Source organism: Larimichthys crocea, chromosome VII (assembly GCF_000972845.2).
Source record: "Larimichthys crocea isolate SSNF chromosome VII, L_crocea_2.0, whole genome shotgun sequence".
Taxonomy (NCBI): Eukaryota; Metazoa; Chordata; class Actinopteri; family Sciaenidae; genus Larimichthys; species Larimichthys crocea.
The window spans coordinates 4796482-4810890 of record NC_040017.1 but is presented as its reverse complement, the minus strand read 5'-3'; positions in this window follow the sequence as shown (position 1 = coordinate 4810890).

The window sequence follows — 14409 nt, the reverse complement described above, 5'->3', positions numbered from 1 at the left end:
TCCTGGTCTTTTTTGTTGTTTTGATAATGACTAAATATGTTTTAGTCCTGAGATGCTGACTCCCTCTGTGCACAGCTGAGGTTGTAAACGTCCAGTGTGAATACTGAGGAAGACACAGGTGGAGGTCACACGCTTCTTCTCATCTGGTCTTCAGTCAGTAAAGAGTATTTGTTGATACTGCAGAGACATTCGCAAACTTCTTTCTCTGTGCAGAGGTTCTGCCTCAACTGATTAAGTGTGGATTAGGTCATATAGCATGCTGGTAGACATATGGGGCTTGTGATGTATAGCACACTCATGTACAAAAATAAATCCTGTTGTCAAGGGCCCAACATCTGTAAAAAGTAAAAAGGTCTTTGCTGTTCCCTCACTGAAGCTCTTGTAAAACATGCAAACAGGTTCTGAACTACAGAAGCAGACTGTGAGCAGAAATTCTGTTATGTAAAAACCTCATGTTCATCCACTGAAGTTAGTTGTACTGCCTACATCCTTTATATGAAGCTCAGTGTTATTGACCAAGGCTTGGGGAAAGAAAAAGTGATAAAACACTAACGATCATGTTCATAATCTAATCTAATCATAATTTAAGTTCAGATCAATTGACTTACTTTACTATTATTTACTTATTATATCTTCTCTATTATATTTTTTCATTAACGATAATATAAATGTGTTGTTCGTAGTGATAAAGCCACAGAGTTATCATTAAACAGCTAAAATTGCATTTTAATACCTTTGTTTTGGTTTGTCTCTGCCTGCAAAAGATGTCTGAAACAAAACTATATTCATATATATATATGTTCATATAGGCTAACTAGCCTTACTGCTAAAATCATTCAGGCTTTGTTGTTGTTGCTCTTACATTTACTTGCTAACTGACATCAGTCACTGTCACATCATGTAAGCATCACAAAAATCTTCCATCATGACAAACATCAACTGTCTAACTTAGCTTCTCTAAATCTCTCATGAGCAGCAGTCATTTTGAAAATGAATTATATGTAATTATGTTTACATTCCACATTATAAAAAGCACTTGCTTTAAGACGTTGGAAACTTTGTGAATTTCCAAAGTTAAGTAACAACTAATTTGTTAACATAGCCTAAAAAAACTACATGTCCCATGCCCTGAAAAGTGTAACAAGTAGGACATGAATTCACATCTTTCTCTACTTACGATAAGGTAAAGATTTGAGACTATTTTATGTCACTGTGAAACTAAATCTGAGTTTTAGTTTCAGTTGCAGCTCTGTGATTCTCTCTCAGAGTTGTGATGAGAGATATTCCGTTGACGTGTCCCTGTATGTCGGTGAAAAATTACAGTTACACAAATCTGAAAAGCACAGATGTAATCAGTCCAAACACAGATCTCTGATTCAGATAAAGTGCCTTTAGGTGCACGGCATGTTGCACAAGAAGTCAAAACCGAGACACAAAGTCAGATGACACACTGTGATGTAATGAAGGTTCTCACACTTATCTCTGTAGCTTTTACAGAGAAACATGATGACAGCACGATACAGTTACATAAAAAACAGTGTACCTTTTTTCAGAGGAAATTACAGAGGGTTACTGAATATTAATGAACTTATGAGTCATAATTCATCTCAAACTCTTTGATAGAGTTAAAAAAAAAAAGGTCATACATTTTCTTTGATTTAAAGAATCCACATTTACTCATGTAAAATATGTTGTGTATTTTAGGTTGAACTGACCCAAAAGAGGCTATTTTGGGCGTCTTTCATGAATTTACATCGTATCAGGAAGCATGGAAATGTGAGATGTAAATCTTATTCATATTATTATTATTTTTAGAGAGAAGGTTGAAACACCAGCACAGCTTCTGGCTCCCTCTGGATTCTGTGTTTCCAGTGTCACCAGTGGTTTTACTTCAACACATTTTTTGGCATCGACTTACAGCTGGTGAGATGAAAGCAGAATTTTGAGTGAATAATGTTTAATAGACAGTAATTAGGGGAAAGGTTGTTTATAATTAAGCTGTTAATTAGAGGTATGTTAGTATGAACACAGTGAAACTAGTTGATGCCAAACTCAACCACATTCTGCTGCGGTCCCCTCTAATTTCCACACACTCATCATCGTCTACTTCCCTCTATATGGTATCTCTTTAGGGTGTTAGGGTACACACACACACACGCACACACACACACACACACACACACACTTAAATACTTACAGTACCCTATCTGCATCAGCATTATGCTCATCATAACCAAATCCATCTAATTCACACACATTCACACACACCTATATAAACAACCACACACACACACACACACACACACACACACACACACACACACACACACACACACACACTCTGACTGTTGGTTACAGATTGTAAACATTAACAAGAGGGCTCTGAGTTCGCCCACAGAGAACAGTTTACGTCACCACCGCTTTAAACTGAACACAAATATGTCCGTGCACCCTCCAACTCCCATAAACACACGCATGCACACTTACAGATGCAAACAGCAGCTGCAGAAAGCAGAGCTGCATGAGAGCAGACTGGTCTACGTCTAAACACTGAAACGGGTTACATGTGGGGTGACCTTAGAATAACACTGCTACTGATAATCAACACATAGTATGTTAGAGAAGTTCAATTCTCAGAGATGACGTATTCATTTAGACTGACTCCGGCTTCATATGTTTCTTTTTATACATTTTTGGTATGATTTTAATCATAAGATGAGACCTCTGAATATCCATTCACTCAAGAACTGTACGTTACTGTATAGATATGTATAAATTTTTAGGCTCTACTTGATCTTACACCATAGAGAGTATAAAACATGGACGTAGTCTCCGTTGAATGAAGCCTGGTTTTTCGAACAAGCCACCTGTAATGATACACACCTGTCAATCAAAATTACCACACTGTTAATTCTGCATAACTTGAAGCCTTATTATAATTTTAACAGGTGAGTTGTTTAAAAATTCACCCTCAGTACAGTTGTCATGAACGGGGAAATTAGCTATAGAGACCAAAACTGTTTTTTGTACCAGGCTGTAAACATGTTTATTTCTGCTGTGAAGTTGGACATTTTAACATCGGGACTTATGGAGACTGACTTGTTCTGTAGCCAGCCTCAAGTAGACAAGAAGAGGAACTGCAGTTTTTGGCATTCATTTCACAGACACGAAGGTTGCCACTTAGCTTATGCACATTTAAAGTACATAAAGTACTGTACTTTTTACGCCACTATATTTTTCTACACCTACTTTTCACTTTTGAGGTCACAGTTCTCATCCAAAACCTTGTTTTATTTGTGTTATTATAGATCAAATTAGCCACAAGTATAAAGTAGTAAATAGAGTTATTAGGCCAACTACATTGTAAAAATACTGTTTTTACATTAATATGTCAGTAATAATTATGTATTACATTAATGCAGCCAATCCTTTTATGGACCCCAGGAGAGTAGCTACAGTTGTAATACAGGTAGCGATCTGGTAGAGCACGTACCACATATTAAGGCTGAGTCCAGGCTCAGGTCCAGGCCCTTTGCTACATGTCATTCCCTCTCTCTCCTCTGCCTCTTTAAAGTCATTTTATATTGGATGAATATTGAGTACTTTCTCCACTGTTAACCACCTTACACAAGGTAGCTATTCATGGCCAAAGTACTGTAGGCCAGTTGTCAATGAGTCCTCTCACAGTCGCTCACTCAGATGCAAATTCATTGGTGATCCTTTGGCTTTAGTTTCAATCTAGTCTTTCTGAGGTATATGACTCAGCAGAATTTGTAGCCAACAAATAAACAGGAAACAGCCAAGAGGGGATTTTGTGGAGATCCATGTATGAGTTGCATGCATTGTTTGACAGTTTTACTGAGTTTTTATAGACATTTTCATATTGTTTTTCTATTTTGGCTAATGTTTCTGGACAATCTCTATCCCTGAACATCATTCCAACATTCCAGGCTGTGAGTAGCTACTTGATACAGTCATTAAACATTTTTGAGGGGAAGCAAACAGCTTCTACTTAGCTTTGTATGAAATCAACAATTACCCCATGGTTTTTACATCCGCTTGCAAACAACCTGTAAATTCACACAGATGAACTTTAGGGACCTTTTGTGGATTGGCTGGTTGGAGGAGTCGTCTAATGTTGACTGACGAGTGTACAGTGTTCTAACCCAGCGGTTTACAACCAGAGGGTCGTTAGAAAATCTCAGGAGGGTTGCCAAATGGTGGTGAAGAATAAAATAAAACAACACATTGTGCCAAGTGGCGAGGAATGAGAAACAAGAAGCAGCTCTCAGTGATGTCAACCATTTTCAAAACAGGATTAAAACCCAAATGCAGACAAGAAAGCATGTGTATCAAACATAACTTTAATAAGTTACTAGGCAGAAATGAAAACACAAAAAACATGCAATGCTCCAAGCAAAGATACAAAGAGTTCAAAAACCAAGATGAACCAGGGGTCCAATGAAAGTCCAATGAATAAAATCCAGAACTGAGAAAAAAGCAGGAACAGCACAAGATGGAACGAGAAACTAAAAGAACTAAAACTAGGAAAATTAATGCAGAATGTAACAGGCACAGTACGATGAGGCAAAGACACAAAGATACATAGGAACTTAATAACAAGGCATGGCAACTATACATAGGAGAAACAAATCAGGATGGAATAGAATCAAAAACAAACTTTAAACCATTAATAAAGTCTATATAATCTGTTATATCAGTCTATATAATATATATCAGTTACTTAGTGATATGAGAGTGTATCTGTTATTGTTTTTTTATGTCTAAAGCAGACATGTGAATGTGAAGATGCCTGAAGATTATTACAATGAATCTAAAATCCAATTAAAGCCTAAATCAAATTAGTTCTTATTCCATCTGTGGCCAAAGCAAAGGTCCTCCTGTATGACTTTGATAGCTGTCATGTGTTATTACAGTAATACCTGAACATCAACAGGCAGATGAGGTGGTGTTGGGGGTCACAAACACCAACCTCATTATTCTGGGAGGTTGTGACTCTAACAAGTTTGAAAGTCAGCTGGACTCACAAGAAGAGCAAAGAACGCTACTGATCTTTTTTTTTATGAGTTTGAGTATGTTATACACTTCATTGATCTGATTAGTTGAAGTTTGAATGCAATAGACAGTGATTGACAGATGGTTTATCCAATCACCTGCCTGCCTGCAGTTTCCAACAATGACTTCCCAGATGGTTCTGTTTAATAAACCACATGGGGCAGTCACATTAGCAGTGTTTTACATTAACATCTCATATGAGTTCAGCCTTCCTATAAAAGTCACAGATCAGCAGGACGTTTACGACAGTTCACACAAAAATCTGACATTCACATAGAAAAGCAGCTAGTAACCTATAAGCTTAAGAGAATAATGATGCATTAGTTCATTGCTCATGCAATCTTGGGAAATACACTTGACAGGAGTTACATAAGAAGACTGCATGTCTGGATGGAAAATATGAAGCTACATCCAGCAGACGGTCAGCTCAAGTGGAGAGCATGGGGGAAAGGCTAGCCTAGCTCTGTATGGAGGTAACAAAGTAAACCTACCAGCACCTCTAAAGCTGGCATGTTACATATCCGGCACATAATCCCTCATAAAACCACACCTTGTTGTTTTATATGTAGGCAGGCTAGCTGTTTCCCCTTCATGCTTGGCTAATTACTTCCTGTCTCCAGCTCTGTACTTTACCTACAAATATGAGGGTGATATCGATCATCTTCAAAGTAAATCTTTAATTAAAAAGAGAGCAGAAACATACTTTTTTATCCTATTTTTTTCTAGTTTAAAAACGCACTACATTTCCTGACAGCAGTGTTTGTAACAGTTTGCACATGGCCGAAGGGTGTTCAGTTTTTTGGTCCATTTCTCTCAGTGGGAGCACTTTCCCATGCAATCCAGCAATGTAATTTCTCTTTACATCAGTCTTTAATTCACTCTGTAAATCTGTGCCTGGATACCAACACTGAGACACAGTAACACACAGCAGAGCATGCCAGGAAGTCGGTGTACGAGTCTCCAGCTTAACAGAGAGGCTACCTGCTGGCTTTGATCCCAGTCTGCTGACACACAGCTCTGTTCCTGTCTGTCCGTGTAGACATCACATTTCACCCCAAAACAGGCCTAAAAACATCATCACTCCGGTTTCAGTCTTACGTCGACCCCCCCATGACATCAGAGTTTCCATGGGAACCTGTCATGCCTAAACAGGGCCTTGGGAATGGAAGCCAAGTCCTGATGTCATTGACACTTCAAAGCACAACTTTAATTAACTTCATATGTAGCAGAGAGAGGGAGAGTGAAGGAGAAAGAAATGTATTGTTGTGGAGCGCAATTAGAACATTTATTATTATTACTATTATAGTGTCATGTTTATACTGAATCTTATTAAGTTCAACAAATGTTCTGGCAGAGTAGACTCAGCTCTAGTAAGGCCACCCAGATAAAGAAGATATTAATACACAGTCCCTCTATACTTTATGAGATGGTAAAGGCATGTTGTCATAAAATATTTGAACATTTGGTAGAACCTATTAGCTTATTGATCATAACTATCGATCATAAAATGGTGTGCACATGGCTGTAGTACTGTACTGGTGAAACTCGTACCCACTTGTACAATGTACCCATGGGTATAAAAACCATTGGGTCACCAATTACACCCAAGAAGATGGGTTGTTTTGAAACTGTTACATATTATATTTGTATTTCTGTTGAGTTAGGGTTTGGGTAATTCAGACCAAAAAGGACAACTTTTACCCAATTTAATGTTATTTTTACATTTATTGGATTATCAGTAAAACCAATAAAATACCCATAACAACATTATCTTTATATTTATGTTTCTAGGGTAGTTATTTTTCTCAGTATATTTAATTTCATATCATCAATACACCAAAAATATTTGTGAAGTTTAGACAAAACTAGCTCAATTTTTACTGTAAAATTGCATTGATTATATTATTAGCTGTACAAAATGTTGTTAAAATTGTAAATGACAACAATTTGTAACAGTGCGTTTTAAAAAGAAGCTAAAGAAGATTGTAACATTCTTAACTGAGTACATCATAACAGAAGGTGTCAGGACTCTGCTCTTTACTTTGAACAGTTTATCATTTGGAACAGATAAAAAAAGAAAAGAAAGGATTGTACATGGTAACACAAGAAGAGCTACACAAACATGCATGGACATGAAATATCCAGGCTGAAACATTTTAAAAAATGTCAAACATAGATCCTAAACTTGACTGCTCTGATAGCAGGATCAGCATGGAGGCTTATTAGAAAGCTAACTGCAAGAACTCTTAGACTGAGAAACATTGCTCAGGTTATTTTAAAACCAGAGAACAACAGAAGCATAAGCTGCAAACATTATTGTCATTCTGTTAACATATCCATTGTGTGTCCAAGGTGTGCATATCTAAGACTCATTAACAAAGTTCTCCTTTTCTAATGAATCAGCTGGAAACATTGAAAAGTCACGTTTTCAACCAACTCATTAGCATTTTCTTACTCTAGGTAGCTATGGGTAAGCTAAGTGACTCTTCACTGGGATGAATAAAGGTTTCATTGTTAATGAACAGGGAAATCGGTAGCTTGAGAAGGATAACGTCTCTGTAAACCTTGGGGAGGAAGAAGTGGTTGACGCTGCACAGACGAAGGGAGGCTGTGATGAGCGATGATAGAAACTTCGATCCAGGGAGAGCGCTTAGGAGGAAAAGCTGTGTCTGATATATATTTATGAGAGGTTTAAGGTAAGCAACAGGATAGGATTTGTGTATATCAAGAATATCAAACAACCACACGGGGTCACTTTCAATGTCACGGCTTGGTTTATTTTCCAACATCGTCCATCTTTTCCTTCGGGAAGACAAAGAAGTCTCTGCTCTCTGCTAATGTCTGTTTCACATAAATCAGCCTGCTGTCACAGCTCTTTATTGCTTTATTACTTTATTGTTTTTGCTAGCAATGTGGATGAAATTACCCGACATGACCTATCAAGTTTCCATCACCACTGTGTGGATCATACTCTACTTATAACTGTCAGCAATAAAATCTTTTGTGCTAGGAATGTTTCCAAAAACGTCTGAGAGTTTTCTTTCTTATCAGATTGCAAATGGTCCCAGAGTCAGACTGTGAGTATTAATAGTGTACAAAATATAATAGGGAAGATTAAAGAAAATGTGGGACAGGGTGTGAAGAGGGAAGGGTCCTGTAATGACTGCGAACCTTCCAACAAACACATGCGTTTTCCTGTGTTTTTTGTTATTTTTAATAACTTTTCCCTCACACTGGGAGGATTTATAGGAAACTTTCCAGAAACAATGCTCTGTACTGTGGACAGACCTCCTTGTGACCAGCTTTCACTATGACTGTTGACAGTGTGTGTGTTCAGCAATGTTGCTGCTGAGTTCCATTCCCCCAAATTGGTATTGGGCTGGAGGCAGAAAATCTGGAGACAAACATCTTAAAACCAAGACAAATAAAACCAAAACAAATTTTTCAGACGGCAGCATTTTCATGGTTTCTGCTGCTGCAGAGAGATCTCCAGAGAGCAGAGTGATATCAGACAGAGAGAGAGAGACAGTGAGCAGACAGTGAGAGAGACAATCAGGACTGGGTGTCCTCTGTGGGATGGCGTCAGGATTAGATAGGTGTGGAAGCGGACAGGCCCCTTATGTCAACAGTACGGAGGATACTAGGGACCTCTGTTAGGATGTGACCTCAAGAACTGGATGGAGGATGGACTTTGGGAAGTAAACTGCATGTGGACACACATGCAAACACACACAGACGTATACATGCACACTCAAGTTTGATTTACTACATCAATCAATCTTTTGATTGGCACCGCCAACAGTTTAGCTCGTGTGACGTCTTTACATTGAGTACTTGTGCCAAGATTTCCCTCACACACCTGCTACCATTTAGTTAATGACTAAAGTGATAAGAAACACACACACACACACACACACACACACACACACACACTGTGTGAGAGAGTCATACACTTTTTCCCAGAAGCCAGTGAACTTTGAACACACACTGATAAATGATGACTGGTTCTTAGACTTAAGAGTGTGTGTGTGTGTAAGCACAAAATGATGTCATATACTCACACCGTGCCAAAATACAACTAAGTCATATCCATCAATTGTTCTTTCTCTGCAATCTGCACACACACACACACACACACACACACGCACACTTACGCACACACACACTCATATGCTGTCCAACTGTATCAAAATGTCACAGCTTTACCACATCAGGCCCTCGTCTGGCATCGAGGCCAGGAGCCGAACACACACACAATCAACCACACATACACGAACAGAGCCAATTAGCAGGGTTACAAGAGAACATCTATCATGGCAAGCCAATTTTTTCTCAAAGTTTGGAAAGACAACATCATTAGCAGCCGAGTAACGTGTAATCTGCGAGCACTTCTGAAAACACGGGGAGATTTGTCAGTGCTGCTGATTTCAAACAGACGTCAAACATGACAGCATCACAGAGAGAACAGAGGCCAGTTCAAAGAACATGTGCTGGTTTTGTTGGTGGAAGAACATGCTGCATGTGAAATGAATAGTTGCTTGTAATTAGAAAAAAAAAAAAAAAAAAAAAAAAAAAAACACACACACACAAGTGATGTCAGAACGCAGCGTGGAAAAATTTGCTCTCATATGAAAAACAATACGTGTTACATCACTCTGGTGTCATGTCAGGACGTGCCTGTGTAGTTTAATGGTTTGCCGTTGAAGTCAGGTGACGTAGAATAAAGTTCTGCATATGGAGCAGGAGGGGTGGATGGATGGGTCAAATTTAGACTTCTGTTCTGTGTGAAACCAAAAATAAGTGTTGAATTCAGTCATGTTGGCTACATGAGTTAACTTATGTAACATATTCATGTTACATAACGTAACTTACAATCTTTTCCCAACCCTCATCGAGTAGTAGTTGTGCCAAAACCATCTCACAACACTAACCAAGCTTTATTTTGAAAGTCTAGCTTGACTGTGAGACTTGTGCATCCAGAAATGATGTCAGGAAGTTAAAACTGTACCTTTCTGTGCTGCTGTCAGCAGTAGTTAGTTGACCATGCAACCCAACTTCACTTCCACTTCCACTTCCACTACCAGGTTTCTTCAGAGTGTGTCCCTATTTTGGTCAACTATTTGCATTTTGTTTTATCATTTAGAACCTCGACTGTAATCTAAGTGATGGTTCAGACGGGTGGAGTGATGTGAGGTAAAACAAATACAGGTGATGTATCACGTCACCAGAAAGAAATTTAATTCAGTAAGAGTCAAGTTTATAGTCAAAGAGTAACCAGCATTACAGTACTATAAAGTTGTGAGTCGAAGTAAAAACATGTACCAACCAGACAAATACAGATGCTTATTTGATGCTTTGACAATGAGACCCAACAATCGCCTATCTTTCCTGGTTCCAAATGGTTGTTTTCATTCACGCTCAGTGGATTCTTGCAAATGCGATGAGTACTAGAAGGGACCTGATTGTACTCACAGGTTATCTCTCTCATAGGGTACTATTGTTATATAGTGAAAGTGAAAGTTTCAGCCAATGGACCAAAAAGTTATTTCTATAAAAGTTGTACACTTTGCACCGAGGGTGGGAGGAATCAGGGTTATCAGGGGCCCAGCAGCTCATCTTTGCTCCTTGGCTCCCAATGTGGTTTGATCCATGTGTCCATTAGAAGAAGAACAGAAGATCCTGTAACATTTCTCTGAACTGATCTCATCTTTAGCTGCTGCTGCTGCTGCTTTTTTATCTCTCTATCTGTACATTTTATTCTGTTCGCAGGAACTCCTCCTGTCCTGAGTCCTGGCTCAAGCTGTGAAGCACACAGTGTATTTAAGAAACGCCCTTGTCCACTACCTGCTTATTACCTTCATTTCCTTAAGACAGAATAAATCTTCCACAGATGAAGGCCTGTGCATGTGAGGTGAGGTGAGACACTTACAAGTATCTGTTACACTTATTTTCTGCAGTACATCTACTTGAATATATATATTTCCATGACAGTGTACATACTAAGCATCCTAAACTAGTATATGCACATGTAAGAACAACCACACTTCCACTGCTGCACTCAGTATATGTTTACATCCAGTCAGACTCTTACAGTTTATCTAAACGTTGTGTCAGGGTTGAACATAAAACCATTTTTACGAGGCTGTAAATCCCGTTGAATCCCACACTTGCCCAGACAAGACCATAAGTAACGTTGCGTCATATCACTTTGGATCTCAGTGAGGAGTAATGTAATCCTTTGAATCATGGCGGGATCTCTAAACACAGGAGGCTGGAATACTTCTGGATCAACCCTTCGCTGACCCTCTGTCCTCTGCGGGCTGCTGCCGCTTACTGATTTATACCTCAACTTAATGGGGAAGAGGAGAGGAAAGAGGACAGTTATATAAGAAATGTGAAAAAAGGTCAGAATCTATGTTATGTTGTAATGTTTTATCATTTTGTGGGGCCATCTGCCATCTGCATCCATCTATCTTTGACATTTGTGGCCTCATATCATTTATAATACTAATCAGATGAAAATCTGACCATGTTCCTCTACAGTGACATTTTGTTCTCAGAATAGAGATTATTATTAAGAGAGTTTTATTTCAGTGGTAGAGGATTATGATATCAAATCATCATATCAAAATTGAGCGTCTCATTAGGAATCCATAAAAATCCAAAGTACTTTGATGTCAGACAGTTCTTTCCAACATGGAACTGAAACCTTTATATCCATCTATGCTCTCTTCAAAGCCACCAAACCAGACTCCTTTGACCGTAACAGAATGTTTTCACTTCTTACTTGAGTTGAGTTGAGAATTTTTATTTTGAACATGTAAAAGCAAAAAAACAATAACCAATAAGATAAAATAAAGAAAGGAAAAAAATGTATACAATGAGAAAAATAGAAAAAAAAGACAGAAACAGGTCAAACCTGTACACGCAGCAACTCAATTGTTAATTTCTCCAGTGCAGATTAAATCATCCATGTTCAAAAAGGAGTAGGAAGAAGTGGACACTTATATATTCCTACCCCTTCTCCTCTGCTTATTATATTATTAGTAGTATTTATTAATTTATTAATTTATAGACTGTCTTTATACTTCTGTATATAAATGTCTATTCAACAATACCATTGTGTCTGAAAACCAAAAATAAACATTACTGTCCTTCCTCATTCTTATACCTCAGGAAAATATTGTTTTTGTATATTTTCTTGAATTGAAGAATATTAGTACTCTGTTTAAGTTCAATGTCCAAATTATTCCACAGTTTAACAAATGCACATACCCTTCATAGTTGTACAAAAACAACATTTTTTTTATTTAAGCTCTCCTCTTAAATTGTAACCACATTCCCTTTCACAAAACATTTTTTTGTATATTACCTGGAAGTAAATTATTTTTGCTTTATACATTATTTGTGCTGTGTTATATTCTACCAGATCCACCAACTTCAAGATATTAGACTTTACAAATAATGTGTTGGTGTGTTTGTGAAACCCTACATTATTTACAATCCTTATGGCTCTTTTTTGCAGTACATATAAAGGCTGTAGGTTGCTTTTGTACATATTACCCCATACCTCCATACAGTAACTGATATATGGCAACACAAGTGAACAATACAGAATATATAGTGCTTTGTGATTCAGAATGTATCTTGTTTTTCCTATGGCTCCTTGAAACCTGTGCTTGTGTATATTTAATATGAGGTTTCCAGCAGATTTTGTGGTCTAAAATCACACCTGAGTTTAGCATTTATTTCAACCAAATCAGAGTTTTGAATTGTTGGAACAGTGGAAAGACTAACCAAGACGTTTTGGTGAGTTGTTCAAATAAAGTGTGTATTTTGTTTATTTATTACACCTAATGTAGTGAAGTTGCCTCTAAATTCCACAGTTTTTGTAATAAATGTCCATAAGCATAAACACGCCCAATCTAAATCCAATATCAGGAAAGTTTACATAACCAAAATATTTAAATATTTTGAATTACATCTCTACTTAATTATGGCTTAATGAATGCTGCCATTATTTCCAAAACATCCGCCTGTTTTCACAGCACTGTGCATGGAACTGTAGTCACAGACCTGACTCTTGCTCCAGAAGTCAAACATAGGCTGGACATTGACATTGTCCTTGAAATCAAAGAGTGAAAACAGTAATAACTTAACCAAATCCAACTCTATCTTGAAAACAGTTAAATCAGTGACTGATTATATTATAAAAACAGAAGCTGCACTAACCAGAGGAGGATATGAAGACATAAAATAAAGACATTAAGACAAACAGGAAGAAACACAGGAGGCAAATATGAGAGGAGGAGGAGGCATGAGACAAACATGTCAACACTGGGTTTCTGTGCCATAACAATGAGACAATGAATGTCATGTTTAATTAACCAAAACAGAAGTGTTGCAAAAGAAACCTTCAAACACACACACACACACACACACACACACACACACACACACACACACACACACCTAAACTCATTTTAAAGTTGGGTTTTAGGGGAATGAAATTCTACACCTTTATCTCTAAACCTTATTTATATAACACACACAAACACACACAAATAATTTTTCTCAATACACACATTTATACCACACTTTTACATCAATACCAGCACACCATGTTAATTGTAATCATGAATCCTGTTTGCAAGCAAAAGTCAGAAATGCAACAGAAAAGGGCCTCAATTAAACAGCATATAATGGAGCTCTCAGCCATATATTGGAAGATGACGTCATCCATCCAACCATTATCTATAACCGCTTATCCTCATCAGGGTCATGGTGGGACTGGAGCCTATCCCAGCTGATTTTGGACGAGAAGTGAGGTGCACCCTGGACAATTCGTCAGCCCATCACAAGGCATATAGACATTCACATTCACACCTACAGCCAATTTAGAGTCACCAATTAACCTATTATGTGCATGTTACGGCCGCCGCCGTTTCGCCCCGGCGTATATGTGTGTGTTTAATGTCTATTCCCTATGTGAGTCCAGGTGTGTGGTTGGCGGTGAAATACTGGGTCTCAGCTGAGGAGGTGTGGTCCCGATGACGCCCGAGCCTAGAAGCCGAGAGGGCTGGGATTGGGGCGACATCCCCTGCATCCTCTCCCGGCCGACCAATCCGCTGGGCACAATTGACCTGGCCCGGGCATTTAAACTGCAGCCACCCGAGCATCGTGGCGGCTTGTCATTGTCCATGGTGTTTGCGAGCTTGCCTCGATATTCGAAATTGTGAACGTTAACTTTGGTTAAATCATGTGGTTTGAGGAGGTTTGTTTTGTGTTGAATTACTGGGACTGGGCAGGGTTTAGTTTAGTTATAGATCTACT